The sequence below is a fragment of the Tachysurus vachellii genome, chromosome 7, assembly GCF_030014155.1.
Source record: "Tachysurus vachellii isolate PV-2020 chromosome 7, HZAU_Pvac_v1, whole genome shotgun sequence".
NCBI lineage: Eukaryota > Metazoa > Chordata > Actinopteri > Siluriformes > Bagridae > Tachysurus > Tachysurus vachellii.
Genome location: NC_083466.1, coordinates 5,845,559 through 5,864,148, shown reverse-complemented (window position 1 = coordinate 5,864,148; position 18,590 = coordinate 5,845,559). Strand labels below are relative to the sequence as shown.

General features: G+C 39.4%; 1 non-coding gene across 1 annotated transcript; it reads right to left on the bottom strand.

Annotated features, from left to right (window-relative positions):
* Positions 1-3,406: 3,406 nt before the first annotated feature.
* On the bottom strand, positions 3,407-3,477 carry trnag-gcc (transfer RNA glycine (anticodon GCC)). Its single transcript has one exon. It is a non-coding gene; the product is annotated as a tRNA-Gly (tRNA).
* Between the last annotated feature and the right edge of the window lie 15,113 nt (positions 3,478-18,590).

The following is an 18,590-nucleotide window of genomic DNA, read 5'->3' as shown; positions in this document are numbered from 1 at the left end:
GGTCCCCTAGGTGACTTCCTGGAAGAAATGGACACACTGCTTAGTGTTTTCCCTTCCGATAGCTCCCCTGTGACGCTGCTTGGTGACTTCAACCTCCTCTCTGACAAGCTACATTCTTCTTCCGTCCTGTCTCTTCTCGACTCATTCACCCTCACGCTCAACAGCTACATCCCCACACACAAAGGAGGCAATGTCCTGGACCTGTTTTTCACCCGTCCTTCTCCAGCTACAGACGTGACTGCTACCCCACTACACATCTCTGATCATCACCTGGTATCCTTCACCATCACTCTCCCTACCCTACCTAAAACTACCTCTCACCCCCTCGCTCTTACCTGCTGCAACCTTCACTCTGTCTCCCCTTCTTCTGTAGCTTCTGGCACTCTTTCTTCCCTTCCTGATCCTGAGTTTTTTTCCTCACTACCCTTGGACTCGGCCACAGATACTTTCCTCTCTTCTCTTTCCTCAACTATGGACTTCCTCTGCCCTATGTTCACTAAACCCAAGAAAACTTCTTGTTCTGCTCCTTGGCTTTCAGATGTGCTGCGCAACAATCGAAGAGAGCTAAGATCATCAGAGAGAAAGTGGAAGAAATCACAACTTGATGCAGATCTTGATTCTTACCGAACACTTCTTGTCAAGTTCTCCTCAGATGTGACTTCTGCCAAGACTTCCTACTACAAGGAAAAGCTTGAAGCTTCCTCACATGACCCTCGGAAATTCCACAACATCATCTCTTCTCTGCTCAACCCCCCGGCTCCACCTTCTTCATCCTCCCTGACTGCAGAAGACTTTGCTTCTTTCTACCAGGAGAAGATTGAGGAAATCTGCCGGACCTTCACTTTAGCCCCGACTGCACTTATATCTCAGAGTATGGATTCCCCTGCACCTTTGTTGTCGCATTTCTCAACTGTAGCAGCAGAAGAGATTTTACAGCTCATCCAGTCTTGCAATCCTACCACCTGCCCATTGGATCCACTCCCTTCCACTATGCTCCAGACCATCTCGCAAGACCTTCTGCCCTTCATTTCCACTATTGTCAATAGATCCATAGCATCTGGTCAGGTACCAACTACTTTCAAGAGAGCAAGGGTTATTCCCATTCTAAAGAAACCCGCTATGGATCCATCAGACATCAGTAACTACAGACTGGTATCACTTCTCTCATTTCTTTCAAAAATTCTTGAACGCATTATCTATAATCAACTGTCTGTCTATCTCTCACAGAACAACCTCCAAGACCCCAACCAGTCTGGTTAACTAAATGCTGCTAGATCAGCAAAACTGTCATCCGTCCTTATCCTCCTTGACCTTTCAGCAGCGTTTGATACGGTCAACCACGAGACTCTCTTATCCACCCTCAGGAGTCTTGGGATTTGCAGATCAGCTTGGGAATGGTTTGCTTCCTACCTGGAAGGATGCTCATATCAGGTAACATGGAAGGGAGTGACATCTGCTCCATGCAGACTCTCCACTGGTGTCCCACAGGGCTCAGTACTTGGTCCTCTTCTTTTCTCCCTGTATACTCACTCTCTTGGTGAAGTTATTTCCTCATGTGGGTTCTCTTACCACTGCTATGCTGATGATACACAACTTATCTTCTCTTTCCCACCCTCAGATACCACAGCTTCTGACCGGATCTCAGCATGTCTGGCAGAAATTTCATCATGGATGACTGCTCATCAGTTAAAGCTCAATCCTAGCAAAACTGAACTGCTGTTCATCCCAAGTGATTCATCCCCAAGTCATGATCTTGCTATATCCTTGCACAATGATCTGATCTCCCCTTGGGGTAACCATGGCTCGCAACCTTGGGGTAACCATGGACAATCAACTGTCCTTTTCCTCTCATGTTGCTAATGTGACTCGCTCATGTTGGTTTCTTCTCTACAACATTAGAAGGATTCGGCCATTTCTGTCCACACAGGCTGCTCAGGTACTTATTCAGTCTCTTGTCATTTCTAGACTGGATTACTGCAACGCACTGCTGGCAGGTCTACCTATGAATGCAATCCGTCCTCTGCAAATGATCCAAAATGCAGCTGCCCGGCTTGTTTTCAACCTGCCAAAGTTCTCGCATACCACCCCGCTGCTGCGATCCCTCCACTGGCTTCCGGTAGCTGCACGCATCAGATTCAAAACACTGATGCTGGCCTACAAAGCCAAAAATGGACCAGCTCCCTCTTACCTCAGAGACCTCATCACTCCGCGCACTGCACCCCGCACCCTCCGATCTACCAGCACTGCTCGACTGGTTCCACCATCTCTCAGGGTAAGAGGCAAGTATACTACAAGACTCTTCTCTGTACTGGCACCAAGGTGGTGGAATGAACTTCCCCTAGAGGTCCGGACAGCTGAGTCACTGGCTATTTTCAAGCGGCGGTTGAAGACCTACTTATTCAGGAAACACTTCAACTAGCACTTCTTTCCTTATCTTTTGCATTTAAAAAAAAAAAAAAAACACCTTTGACACTTTTTCATTGTAACTTTGAACAAATGTTTTAAACTCATGGTATCTTAAGTATGTAACTTAGTGAGCCAGCATTCAATGCTAGAGTTATAAGCACTTATGTACGTCGCTCTGGATAAGGGCGTCTGCCAAATGCTGTAAATGTAAATGTAAATGATTGCGTGAGTGAATGAGAGTGTGTGTGTGTGCCCTGCGATGGGTTGGAACTCCGTCCAGGGTGTATCCTTCCTTGATGCCCGATGACGCCTGAGATAGGCACAGGCTCCCCGTGACCCGAAGTAGTTCGGATAAGCGGTAGAAAATGAATGAATGAATGAATGATTGATTCAACATGTGATTAGCCTGTTCATAAAATTCGTAAGAGTGCACTTTACACTAAAGTCCCATACAGAGCAGAGCTGCGCTGTTATCCACTGCAGCCAAAGTTTGTATGTCTTCATGTAGTGTCCTTTCTATTTTCAACAGACTTGTCTGGCACTCAATGTTTTTAAAAGAGCACTCCTCAGCATCCTTGTATTACCGAGCAGCCTGGAACGGCTCCAGAAGCCTCGTCCGAGCAGAATTGGCGACGTTTGTAAGATGCTTCCAGGGTGAAGGCTCTTGGCACACATGCCGACTCATAAGCTTGCACTGAATAAAATCCCAGGCCTCCAGCATGGCAAGCAGGAGTTCTTGCAATGACCCAACAATGCCTAGAAGAAGAGCTCCAGGACGCCCCCGGGTGCGATTGACCACACTTTTAACGGATCTTTACAGGCTACTCTGAGGGCCTGCTAAGAGTCTGTTTCTTCAATTTGATGCGCAAGTTCCTTTCTGAGTCCCTTTTCCTTGTATAATCGAGCAGCATGGAAGCCTCCAGGAGCCCAGTCGTATCAGCATTGGCAATGCTTGCACAAAGAAGGCTGTGGGCCCACAAGCTGCCTCAAAAGCCCGCTGTGCATTGGCCGGGAATCGAACCCGGGCCTCCCGCGTGGCAGGCGAGAATTCTACCACTGAACCACCAATGCTTACGTTAAGGGGTCGTGGACACCTTCGGCAGAGGTGGCCGGCCCTTTTAATGGTTCTTCTCAAGCTACGTCTGTTTTGTACTTGACCCGGTTTATCTTTTCCTACTGTGGCAGCGATTTGCTCAACTCAACGGCGTTCCGGTCCACGAGTTCCGAAGGCGGCCACGGCTGTCCGTCGGTCTTGCGGGTGTTTACCCTGCCATGGATTTGACCCCTCTTATCCTTTTTTGCTCTGATTGAGCTATGATCGTGGTTCAGCCATATGAGCAGAGTTAGACATTCATATGTGCTTCGTGCTTTGTTTGCAAATTCACCAACTTGCTGTGAATCTGTTCATCAGATTTGAAAGAGAGCACCTTAGGCATAAGTCAATTTCAGCGCCACTGACAGTTTGTACACCTTGATGTGCTGCGCTATAATTTGAAAAATTCATCAACATGCGATTTCTCTGGAAAATTGTCCGTAGTGTGTGATTGCGCGAGTGAATGAGAGTGTGTGTGTGCCCTGCGATGGGTTGGCACTCCATCCAGGGTGTATCCTTCCTTGATGCCCGATGACGCCTGAGATAGGCACAGGCTCCCCGTGACCCGAAGTAGTTCGGATAAGCGGTAGAAAATGAATGAATGAATGAATGATTGATTCAACATGTGATTAGCCTGTTCATAAAATTCGTAAGAGTGCACTTTACACTAAAGTCCCATACAGAGCAGAGCTGCGCTGTTATCCACTGCAGCCAAAGTTTGTATGTCTTCATGTAGTGTCCTTTCTATTTTCAACAGACTTGTCTGGCACTCAATGTTTTAATCAGCTTTAAAAGAGCACTCCTCAGCATCCTTGTATTACCGAGCAGCCTGGAACGGCTCCAGAAGCCTCGTCCGAGCAGAATTGGCGACGTTTGTAAGATGCTTCCAGGGTGAAGGCTCTTGGCACACATGCCGACTCATAAGCTTGCACTGAATAAAATCCCAGGCCTCCAGCATGGCAAGCAGGAGTTCTTGCAATGACCCAACAATGCCTAGAAGAAGAGCTCCAGGACGCCCCCGGGTGCGATTGACCACACTTTTAACGGATCTTTACAGGCTACTCTGAGGGCCTGCTAAGAGTCTGTTTATTCAATTTGATGCACAAATTCCTTTCTGAGTCCCTTTTCCTTGTATAATCAAGCAGCATGGAAGCCTCCAGGAGCCTAGTCCAATCAGCATTGGCAACGCTTGCACAAAGAAGGCTGTCAGCCCACAGTGCATTGTGCCGGGAATCGAACCTAGGCCTCCCGTGTGGCAGGCGAGAATTCTACCACTGAACCACCAATGCCTACGTTAAAAGGTCATGGAGTTCTGCCTTCAGCAGAGGTTGGTGCTACTAGATCTTAGTGCTGCCTTTGACACGGTAGATCACACCATACTCTTACATAGACTGGAAAACTGGGTAGGGCTTTCTGGGATGGTCCTCAAATGGTTTAAATCATACCTAAAAGGGAGAGGTTACTATGTGAACATAGGTAACCATAAATCTGAGTGGATATCCATGACATGTGGAGTCCCACAGGGCTCAATTCTTTCACCGCTTCTCTTTAATTTGTATATGCTCCCAATTGGTCAAATAATGAAAAAGAACCAAATTGCTTACCACAACTATGCAGATGACACCCAGATATACTTAGCCCTGTCCCCTAATGACTACATCCCCATTGACTCTTTAAGTAAGTGCATTGATGAAATTAACAGTTGGATTGAGCACAACACTCTAGTCCTCAGGTCCTTACACTGGCTTCCAGTTACATTTAGAATAGATTTTAAAGTATTGTTACTCGTTTATAAATCACTTCATGGCTTAGAACCGAAATACATTATAGATATGATAATTGAATATGAACCAAGATTACTCAGATCATCAGGATCAGGTCAGTTAGAGATACCATGGGTTCACTCAAAACAAGGTGCATCAGCATTTAGTTATTATGCCACCTATAACTGGAATCAGCTTCCAGAAGAGCTCAGATGTGCTTCAACAGTAGACACTTTTAAATCAAGATTAAAACACATCTGTTTAACTCTGCATTTAATGAATGAGCACTGTGCTGCTTCACACTGACTGCACTTTTTATCCAAATCACTTTTATTCCTGTTTTACTCTTTTTTTTTGTTTAACATATTTTAAATTGTTTTTATTAAAGTTTTTATTTATCTATGTAAAGCACTTTGAATGACCTCTGTGTATGAAATGTGCTACACAAATAAACTTGCCTTGCCTTGCCTATTGATGAAAGGCCTAGTCAATAGAAGTATAAGAACATCCTGGAGAGGGAGAAGTAGGGTAAACAGGGCAGGTAGGATTGAGAGAAATGGCAGAATTAGGACATCCAGGAGGTGATATCTCAGTCTCAGGACTGGATGGAGAGTGGGAGAAGAGGAGGCATAAGGAAAGCTGCCTAAAATAGTGAAGATGCCAGGAGTGCTTGGAAGCTTGGGATGACATACTGTAGAACTACTTTATATAGAAGCAATAAGATAAGAAGGCTGAGGACAAATAATCCACAGAGACTGTTGTTAAAATCCAAACACAAGTGTTCTCTTGGAGTGCAGGTTTCAGGAAGTGTCAGGCTTAAGTAGAAGTAGTTTTTTTTTAATATAAACTCAGAAACGAGGTCGAAAATATTGGGAAATCAGAAAACCGTAAATCTATAAAAGGATAGGAGGAGACAAAGTCTTAAACTTGAAAATAATGGGAAATCCGCTAGAGCATACAAATTAAAGGAAGGATAAATAGAGACAGCCTGACTGAGAATTTACGCACTTGACTGCACCACGCCTGGACGATAGGATTGGCATTACCTATGGAAAATGATCATTATTACGCATATGCGTTTCGCATTTACAGACTGTAATTGCTTTTGGAAGTAGGACTGCATCCTGGAGGTCAGCTATCAGGCCATAGTGAGTGAAAGGAGGCCAAAAACCCCTGATGTTGCCACAATGTACCAAAGTCATGTGTGACGTCAAAGGCGTACCTGCAATCAGTGTATACAGACACAGTCTCAACCTCTGCCAACTTGCAGGCTTCTATAAGGGCAGTATGTTCTGCTGCCTCTGCTGAGTAATGAGATGGGAGCTTACCTGAAAGTAAAATTACATTCTAGGTAATTGGTATATTTGTGGTGGCACATACAACGGGGGGATGGGTGAATAATGGACAACTAAAAGGGTCTGTCATTTTCGGATTCGGAGTGATGCTCAACATTACAAAAAACAAAGTGCACACCACTTCACACACTCCACACACTCCACACTGGTGCGTTATCTTAAAACAACACTATGTAGACTGTTCAGTGTAAGCCATCTAATAATTACCACATGAGCAGACAGTTTGATCGGCTGTATAATCACTCTCACAGTACTTTGATGTTATATAAAATCAGTGTTGACAGCGCCAACTTGAGATGAACACACCTAACGTCTGTTAGGGTGGCTGAGTGGGGGAAGAATAAGGTGTAACACAAGCATTTACTTGTACCATGGTCTGTCTTTGTAAAAAACACAAATGTGCTGTTTGTAATATATTTTATCTTAGAAATGTATTTGTTTTTGTAGAGATCAATGCCCTGATGTCGAAGGTCAACCAGCAAGAAGCTGAGAAGGCACTGTCAAAATGGTTCACCGGGGCAAGAGACAGAGGAGGACAGAGGGCATCAAGAATGCACCAAAGGATGTCTGTTTAAGGTTTTCTGAAAGGTTATAAGTGGAGTTGTTGCTTCTTACTGTGGTAGTTATTTTATTTTGTTCTCACTTTAATTTGCCAACTTGCAAATTTGATCTAACTCTAAATGTATTTTTTTTCCAAATACACTTTTTTAAAAAAAAAAATTCCAATACACTTCTTATTGAAGTATATTTAAAACTTTTCAAAACACTCTAGACTGCTTTTAAAAGATGTAAATATTAGAATGTTGTTTATAACATATTTCCAATACTTCATCACATGAGTGAATAGTAGCCTGTTACAAACGGGTCTAGGTGAGATCGTAACATACTGTACAGGTAAAAATTAAAACTCAGCATGAAAAGAGAAAAGGAACAAAAATACAAAACTGGCACGACAGTTTCACTTCTTGGATTTATTCAGTCTTCTCTTAGGTGGTTACGGCTTCAGAAGTCGGAAAGGCCAAAATAATAAATAAAACTAACTCAACAAGTACCACTCAGTTAACCTGATCCAAAGAAAAGAAAATAAATTACATGTCCTTCCCTCGCTCCCTATCTAGCCAAAAACAATAATAAACCGTATAACAAAACTGGCACCGACTTCCTACAAACCACCGAACAAGGTGTATTTGCAATATCTACATATAACAATATTTACAAAACTACATGGAAACACATACAACAGGACACACATACAACGAGGCAGAAAACACAAAATGACTAAGTCAACCCAAAATTTCGACAATTCACAGTGCTTTGCACAACGGGGTAACACGGCACGCAAGCCACAGCATACAGCATACAGCATACAGCATACAGCATACAACACAGCATTCAAAACCGGCTTTTTCTCTCTCACCCTTTCACTCTCGCTGACGTGGTTTAAATGTCCACCTGCAATCCCCATCTAGCCAATAGCACGACGAAGAGGCGGGGCATCGTGTACTTTGTTGAATAATTTTTTATATTTCATGCATCAGGGTTCAAATTTCTGTGCATTGTTTCATACATACACCTTTAAGATATGGTTAGAATTTAATACTAAGTCAAATTTGCCTAAAAATATTACTTGTCAAAGTCCATTAACTTTATATTTAAATCTAAAAAGAATTATCAATACATGCAATGATTTTCTTAAATAGTTATTCTTAAATATCAATAGTTATGACTAGACTGATGTATAAATGTTAAATTCATTAAAATATCACATTGCTTTTAATATAATAAATGCCTCTGCAAGATCTTTTGGTATATTCATGTCTTTTTTATTAAAGAAATGATTAAAAAAAAAAAAAGTTGGCTTTGATAATTAATTGTCTTCACGATAAGTCATTGGTGGGCAGAGTGAAGAAAGTAGCCTGAATAAATAGAACACACACACACACACACACACACACACACACACACACACACACACACACACACTATTAGCACAGGGGGTGTTAATGATAGGGAATCATCTAATCTGACTTAACTGTAGAATATAACCTGACCTGCATTTCATCTTCTGCACCCAATACAGTGCCCAGGTACATGTAATTTTTACATTCTTTGTGTTTTATACTACACTAGATGCTAGACAGCTCAGGCAAGCACATTGTATTTGTACGATATTAGAGATGAGACGGATACTCGGCTGAAACGAGTATCCGGTACGGATAAAGCACTTCTGCCGAGTACGAGTATTATACGAGTAATACAAGTCAATATCTGTGCTCGGATTGAATGAAAATCATCATTGGGTAGCTGATTGTGTCAGCGTTCTGTGATAGGCTAGTCACAGCGCCCCTCCCCTACACACATACAGATGTGTTGTGTTGCACTCGGGTTCACGGGTCTTTTCCGTTAACGTTTAGGGTTTCTTCAGCTTTTTACTTCGGGTTGTAACGTTAATAATACATACTTACTAACCAGTAGAGTTCTGGTAAACGTGGGTTCGTTCAGACGTGGTGCTTGCTTGGTAGAATGCGACTCGCATTGCGTCTCTGCCTGTCGGAGATTTTTTTTCTTTTTTAAACCTTCAGCTGTCTCTAACCAGTAACCAGACATTGAGTGTCTGACACGTTTTTGCTGTATTTCATAAAAACATAAAGGTAGTAAGCTAGTGTTATAAATATTACAAATTAATTATTACCGGTTAAAGCACCGCCCATTTCAAGACACGCCCCGCCTACTTCCAGGTTAGGCCCCACCCACTCCGAGTACGGATACGGATACAGATAATTCATATGGTTAATAGATACGGATACAGATACAGATAATGCTGTACTCGCTCATCCCTATACGATATATAATAGAATTATATTGACTGATATTATGATATATGTCATCTTAATTTATATTTCCTAGAAATCTATATTTAGGAAAAAATTAGATAAAGTGATACTCATGGAGGTTGGACAAATACCTGTTACCTATTATCTGTCAACATTGAAATTGTATAACAATGGACTGGGCTACATCCCAAAATTGCATGCAAGCATGCATCATACGAATGCCCAACACTATTGTATTTGCTACAGCAGCATGCAACCGGGCTGTATAAGAGGCTTAGAGTAATTAAACTATTATATCTTTAACTATTCATCGTGAATCTCTTTAGGTTGACCAGAAGCTCTGTATTGGCCCATTTGCCCGTCATTCAAAACTATTGAATAATCGTGCGCTTGGATTTATCCAATCAGAGTGAAACAAGAGACTGCAACAACCAGAAAGGGAATTCCTGCTGTGTAGTAAATTGTAGGTCAACATAGTGTTAGGACTCGTGTGTCAATGATGTTGTTATTTGTGAACAAGCCCCGTTTTGCCTACCGGTTGTTAACGCGAGTTGCGTGACGATTAATAAACTGTCCAATCCGCGGAGGGTTTGTGTAAGGTGCCAGCCAATCGTCTGTAAAAAGGGGTGGGATCTATTTGGAGCATGCATTGTAGTTCTGGACCATAGCCTAATGGTTAGCGTATTTGTCTACGAGATCGCACCCATACACTCGGGATTGAAACCCGTGCGTGACTCTGAAAGAGCCTGTTGTTATTATATCCGCTCAGCAGCTGTTGTTGAAAGTAAAGTAAGAGCAAGTGACAAGTTTTGTAAAAGTTTAACATCTTCGAAGGTCTCTCGATCTCTCATAGCTTTGTAGCCACGTTTTTTTCTTGTGTGTGTAAATGTTTTTATTTATTTGGATTGTTTTGATGGGTTTATTAATCTTACATTTATTGCTTTATTTATAATCATATTAATAAATAAATTCATATATAGATGAATCTGTACATTTATTCATTATTAATGTAAAAGTATCATTTTGTTTTTGAAAAAAGAGAAAGAAAAAACAAAAACTGTGAGAAAAATACTAAGATTTACATGAAATCATTTATTTATTTATTTATTTATTTATTGGTGTTTTTTTTATTATTATTTCTTTGTTTTTATTCACACATTTATTTCAAACATATTTATGTATTTACATTTCTATAAAGTTGCATATTTTTGCATGTTTTCCTCTTTCCCCTATTCATTTATCTATATGTTTCTTTGCTTTTTCTTTGTTTGCAGTTAATATGAAAAATAGTAGTAAGTCATTGCTTCTTCCTAGCTGTTGCTCATGATAGAGCAATTTTTACATCTAAACTTTAGGATTTTCTTAAATTCTCAGGTATCATGACAGAAATACCCCAAGGTGCCATATCATTATAGGAATAATGATATTAAAAGTTAATTATTTGATGAGCAGCTATTGTTTATTGTGATTGAGATTTAACAAGTGTTTCTTTGCAGGTTTACTTTGGTCTTGAATCCTGAATAATAAGAATTCCACTAAATCTGCAGAACTACTATAAGACATTTACACTATAATTATCTATGACATTATTACAGTCAGTAATAATGGACTCTTCTACAGGTCACTAAAATGGAGAGGAGGCTAAATTCAACCTTTAAGTTTATTCCTAATTTTAGCTCGCTATTGTACTCTCCAGCCACCAGAGGGAACCCTCACCGGAATTTTGAAGCACATTTGAGTCTTATACCACCACTGCTGGTATTTAAAAGTCAGTTCTTTAGACACCAAAATACTCAAAATAAAGTAGAAAAATACTTGGAAATTAACTTTATGAATATTTTCTAGATTGTTTTTCATTATATAGTACAGTGTTGTCATTAAGACTGTTAGAATATAACACATAAAGGGCAAGTATTGCAAGTGCAAAGGATTGTATTGTGCGTGTGTGTGTTTGAGAGAGAGAGAGAGACCCAAAAACAAAGGATGTAACTGTCAAAATATCTCAGAATATCACAATAATTCTGTGGTCGATGTTGAATCCATGGCTTCTTAGGACCACATTTTATTATTAACATAAAATATTTCTACAGAGATTTCTATGAGGATACAGAACAGCACAGTTGTCATGAATATGCATAATTACAAGTAGGTGGAGCTCGAGGTGGAGATGTATATCAAATGGTAACACTAATTTTATTACACTGACATTTATTTCTAAAGCTAGAAGACACTCAGGAAAACAATGTTGTTCCTCTTCATAGTGTTTTTCAATCTTGCTGATGTTGGTAAGTCATATACACTGCACACAAAAGGATTTTTTCTAATTAAGACACACAATTCTCCATGTGAAATGTGTCATTTATGATTAAAATATCTCAATATTGTTATGTTTTTTATAGCAGAGGCTGCTGACAATAGCATTAAACCAGAACAAACCAATGTATTTTCAACGGAAGGCAGAAACATCTCACTGTCCTGCACATATACTGGATCAGCTTACAGTCTTCACTGGTATCGACACAAACCTGGATCAAGACCTGAGTTTCTGCTGCTCATTGCTGAAAGGAGTAAACATGTAACACCAGCTCAACCACCTCATCCACAATTGTCTATAAAACTTAATAATGAGCAAGATAAAGCAAGTAAGAAAGTAGATCTGATCATCTCCTCTGCTGCTGTATCAGACTCTGCTCTATATTACTGTGCTTTGGAGCCCACAGTGACAGGAAATCCAGCTGCACTGTACAAAAACACACAGTTTTGTTATACTGAAAGCAGTGCTTTAGAGAAATTCGCTTGCCCTTTTTGGGGGAGACTCTCTTTCTTTTTCATGATTTTTAAAGAGTTTATTTTATTGACACAGGAATGATAGCTACAATACTATTGCACTTTTTTTAAACAACAAACTGAAGAAATTATTTTTTAAATCATGGATGAGCATCAAATCAACATCATGTCCTTTATTAATAATTGTGCAAGCAAAAAAAATCACACCATGAATAGAAAGACATCCGGTTAAAAGAGTTTCTTGTTAATTATTCAAACTAGAATTAGGGACAACACATAACAGATATTTAATATCTAATTAAATTATTAAGATTTCATTTGTAAATTGTGATTTAATGATTGTATAATAATTATTTAAATAATGACATGATTCTAATATATTATAGTGATTATTAGCTTTTATTTTCAGTTCCAGAAAACTTTTATGTTTGATTCAAATAGATGTAGGACATGTTCCCCATGTGAGGCTGAATGTAAAGCAGGAATGTTTCAGTAACAATCAAGAATCTTTTAGTAAGAATAGTGACACTGTTATGTGAGTGATGCTGTGGGGTGGAGCTTCATGAATCCCGAAGATGTACATATCAGTGTACAGAAAGAATAGTTTCCTTCATTAGTTACACCATTCATCATGTTCACTGTTCTGTTCATGTGTCTGTGGCTTTCACTGGGTGAGTTAACATTCTTATTATTGCAAAAAAAAAAGTAAAAAAATGTACCATACTAATGCTTCACGAATTTGCGCCGCAGTAGAGCTGTTCTGGTCAAGCTGCTGTGGTGTAACAAGGGTACCCTCATCATGTGCATGTTCCTGCTCTGTGTCTTCCTCCTCAGGCATCTCTGCTGTGCTCTGCTCCTGTAGGAAACCCAGCTTCCAAGACTCACAAAAGTTGTGCAGCACAATGCAAGCTGCAAGAACAAACTTCATGTTTTTAGTTTGACTGTCATTGCGCTTCATTAGGCAGCGCCATCTGCCCTTTAGACGGCCAAAATCATGTTCCACATGAATTCTTGCCCTACTCAGACATGCACTGAATTGCAGTTGGGGCCCTCTTGCAACTCCTTCTGGGAACGGTTTCATGACATTACAAGAGAGGCTATAGGCAGAGTCAGACACAATCAGCACAGGAATGTCAACCCCTTGTATTGCCTTGTAAGACCATTTTCCAGCTTTGCATGTAGTCTTGAATTTTGAAAAACAAAAAAGTCGTGGCACTTCCCTGGCCAGCCAACATCAAAATCTTGAAACATATACCGGTTGTCAAACAAGCCCTGTAGTATCACACTATACCACCCCTTTCTGTTGTAGTAATCAGTGTGAAAGCTGGAGGGTGCTTGTATGGGAATGTGTGTTCCATCCAGGACCCCAGCACACATGGGAAACCCTGACTTCTCTTCAAATCTTGTGATTATGGTCTTCACATCTTCTTCACTTTTTGGCATTCCAATAAACTCCCTTTTCAGTTGGCAGAGACCCTTACACACCTCCCAAAACACATCAGAGGCAGTGCTCACCCCAATTCCAAAGAGGTTTGCAACATGTTACTTGCTAACTTGTAAAGTGTCAGAGCAACCCTTTTTTCCAAACTCACTGTGGTCTTCATTGCATTGGTTTGCTTTGCTATGTAAGGACAAAGGAGGTCACAGAGATTTAAGAAAGCCTCCTCTGGCATTCTGAAGTTAAGGTACCACTCAGTTTCCCCAAAATTCTGCAGCACATCTGTCTCCTAAAAGATGCTGGTGCGCTCCTTCCTAGCACTTGGTACAGTTGAGATGCTGTGAACTATATAAAAGTGCATTTCAGTAATATAATTGAAAAACTGCCATAAGCAATTTATGAAATTTGATCAAATGTATTTGGAAATTAAGTAAATTTACATTTAAGCACTTTAAAGTGTAAACATCCTAACTTGTTAAGTGTTTAAAAATGTTATACACATTATAATAAAATTAAAAATAATTTAAAAAAAAAAATAAAATGTTTAACATCATATGGTTTTATATAGAACTTCTTATAAACCCCTTCTGGAATAAATACGTTTTTATATAATTTTCACGTTATGTAATTGACTATAGAAATGAAAGTATTCTTACCTGAAACTGATATTACAGTAGCCAGTCTTAACAATATACGTGAACTGGCTCTTCTTGTTTTCATTTTTTTTTTATTTCTTTGCAGGGTAGCAAACACATTTCCATCCATTATTGATGTGCAGAAAGCAGAAACTTGAATACCAGTGCACTAGGGATACTACGGTAGTTTACGTTGACCAAAACAGACAAGAAAATGCGTTTTGGAAAAAACATTTTCGGCAATCACAGACATTCACATTCGGACGGGATTAGATTTCTCAGAGGAGCGCCGATTTTGCTGAAAAACAGTAGGTAATTTGCTCTGGAATTTTTACACAGGTCGTGTGAGAAAAAGACAGACATGGCAGATTCGGACGGGATTAAAATCACAAAGTATGTCTGTGAAACTGAAATTTCTCTAACGACCCCCTGTAAAACTAGTCCCGTCCGAATAGTGCTAAATTCTACTTTCTAATTCCTCTCAATTACTTCCTCATTATCAAACTCCACACTGAACACCATATTACACTGCAATGCTTTAAATACTACTGGAATTTATTAGTTAAACTATAGTTGTTTTTCAAAACAATGTAAGCATATGTCCATGCAAATCAAATGAAATAAATTAATTTCTCTAATCTACACCATATCTGAGCATCTATAACAAAAAAAATAATGCCTATAGTTTAAACATCTATAAAAATAAAAACCTACCTTGAAACAAATCTTATGTTTTGAATTGGTTTTCAATACCTCAATTCCAAAGCTGCTTTTCAGTCCCTGGTACTTTATCTTGAAGTGCAGAGACTGATTTCCATTTTGACTTTAACAGCTTTATTCAAATACATGTAAACTTTGGAAAGTCATGGGGAATTTTACTGAATGTGTTCCACACACTTACTGAGACTATTTGACATTATGGTGGAAGAGTGAGTGGAGCATGATGGCGCCAGTGTGTGTGGCTTGCCGTCTTTTTCTGCTAAAGCTGTGTATGTTTATGCTGTTTGTGTCACTTATTGTTCAAAATGTCAATGCTCTATTGGTGTATAATCGCCAAACATTACTGGAACATTACTCAGACTCCTTGCAAAAGATTTAGTAAAGTTTGTGGTGGACACAAGACAATGCCCCCGCTTCTATCAGGGATCCCAGCTCATCTCTGCTGACATCTGGCCCAAAACAAAACGTCAACTTAGAGGGGACCGTGCCTCCTAAAATGTGGAATGATCTGCCACTGCCCATTAGACAGGCCTCTTCATTGTCTTCTTTTAATTCACATCTTAAAACCCACCTTTTCTCCTTGGCCTTTGACACCTGATTTTGACATTTTGTTTCTTAAATTGTTTTTCTGGTTTTTATGTCTTGTATGAGTTGGGTATTTTATGTTTATATATTCTTCTGTACAGCACTTTCGTCAACTTTGGTTGTTTTTAAAGTGCTTTATAAATAAAATTTGATTGATTGATTGACATCTCTGAGGTTCAAACCAATTCATCTCAAAACATCACATTACTATACGTTCTTTATCTTCAGAAAGTGCTCTGTGTTTTTTGTCGATTGCTTGTCCTGTTTACCTAAGAATAAAGACAAATAAGTTACATATTATAGAATAGAGTTCTGTTGTTTTTTTTGTGAGACCAGCGTGCATGTGCATACCAGTAGTATGTTCTTCCTTTCAAACTAGCCTTATTGTCACACACTTTCAAAAAGTACATGGATGCTGCCCTGGGGCAATTGCATCTACAGAGCATCTGTGTACTTAATTATCTACACAAATGGCTCATTCTTGCACAGTTAAGGCACATAGCGGCCTAGGTATTGAGATGCCATGCTTGCCCACATGGGATCTCTAGGCCTCAGGCTGAACCCAGAGTAGTGCATGTTTCTCCTTCTCAGACAGTAGTGTGGGAATCAACCATGATACATGTCGTTTCCTTACTGGGTTACATGTGTACCCTTTTGGGACATGTTCTAGAAGTATCCAAATAAAAATTCACACATCCGGATAAAATACAGAAAAACAAGTATTTTCTCCCTTTGAGGTTTAAGGAATGTCTTGGAGGTTGTAATATTACCAGCTGTTACTGTGTGGAAATTTGCATCATCATCTCATGTTTTCTTCACATTGCTGTTTTCTTACACTCTCCAAAAACAATGTAGGTCCTCAGACTGGATGTTAACGAAAGGTAAGGAAAGGTAATGAAAAAGATTTGTAGGTCTTGTGTAGGAGAGACAACACCTCAGCTTATTTATCAAAATAATGACATGTAGCTATAACATTTTTCACAGCTTTCAAACTAAATAACAATTAGAATACAACCCATTTTTAATTCTACAACTGTATTTTTTATTAAAAGGAGAGAAAACCGGCCAAATCTAAACAACAACTTCTGATGATAATACACAATTATTCAGCTGACATCATGAGCTATTTCTGCTACAAATCGTTTCTCCTACAAATTGTTTCTTTTGCTCCATCATTTCATTTGTAGACAAATCAGTGCTCATCTTTAGACTAACAAATGATGAGAATTTACATCACAGTTGACAGAATTTCCATTTTTACTTTCCCTTTTCTTAAAGAAGGAAAAGTTTTTTAAGACAAGAAGGAATGAAAATACCAACCAATTATTATTAAATTTCATCATAAATAAAAAAGATAAATAAATAAATGCAATAATGTAAACTGATAACAACAGGAAACATAAAAAAGAAAATAATTGCTCTTTTTTGGTTTAATGCCTCAGAATGTGAGTTTTTCAAAAATGTAAAACACTCATCATGACCACTGTAGAGATTGACTTTTGACTATTAATCAGTTAAATAGGCCAGTGACAGTGGAGCTGAGGGAACTGGCCAGTGACAGTGGAGCTGAGGGAACTGGCCAGTGACAGTGGAGCTGAGGGAACTGGCCAGTGACAGTGGAGCTGAGGGAACTGGTGGTATAGAGAGAGCAGAAGTAAACACTCTTATGGAGATTACATTCTGTCTTTTGCATGAACAATTGAATTCCATACCAGCACCTTCAGTTCGACATTAGGAGCCAGTGGCGATACGTCTTCCATCAGAAGTCTATCTGTGCCTACATCAAGTTGCTCACTGACATTGATGTTCCTAATGCTTTCAAAATGTCCATGAAAGAATGTGGAAAGGCAATCATTGAGTACTTCAAGAACAAACCAAAAAGTAAAGGATGTCCTATCCCACCCTGAAAACACAGAGATGGCACACCTGCATGAAGGAACATGAAGATGGACTGGTGTTGCATGCAGATGTGAGTATTTGGTTTTCTTTCTGCTTTACTAAGTAATATTATGTATTCTGACTTGTGTATTGTGTCTCCTCTACAGGTTGCTGCATCTGCGAAGAAACTTGCGAAGAAACTGCGAAGAAACTTGCATCTGCGAAGAAACTACATCTTGAGAAGAAACTTGATCTACCTGCAAGTCCTCATCTCATTTGGCTTGGTTAATGTCTTATTAAGATGTTAAGAAGAAACATTGACAAATGGGGGAGATACAATAAAAAAAAAAAAAAACATTTCTGTTGTATACAGTTGTAAATGAATAGTTTACCCAAAAAGTTTTCCATGTTTACCCACCCTTTTTCCAAACCTGTATAAATTTCTTTGCTCTGCTGAATGCTCTAAACTTGTATTGTTTTCCTACTGATAGTTTTTAGGTGAATTAAAAAAACTTTACAAAGTCTTCTCAATGGCAAATCTTGAAATTGTTATTATATATTTTTGGTTTATTTTTTATTTTAGGTATGGCAGAGCAGACAGATGCTGTCCGATGGATGATAAGCCTAGAGGGCCGTGTTATTTGTGAGTGTGTCCAGTCATCATTTTTGACTGCACTTGCAACAATGTTTGCTGTGTACTACGTCTTTAACCTGCAGTATCAAGAGGGCGCTTGTTGCACATTGGAGTTTCTTCAAAGGTGTGACACTTAAGCTTTCCATATTGCATTTTTTTTTACCTCTAAGGATCATCTTCACAAGAATTTTGATACATGATTCTGTCATACAATGGTACTTTGTTATATTTGTCTTCATATGCTTCATTGGAATAAATCCAGAAAGAGGCTCAAAGACCTGCAGAGGCAAGGTGGTCTCCAAGAAGACAGGCAAGGTGGTGAATAAAAAGTCTGCAACAGTTAATCCAAAGGTTGCGTCTACTGAAAAATCTTGTGTGTTTCGAATGGGATTTCATCTAGGTAAGTAAATTTGCATATATTGGCTTAAGTTATTATACCAGCTTTTTTGTAAAACATGTTAA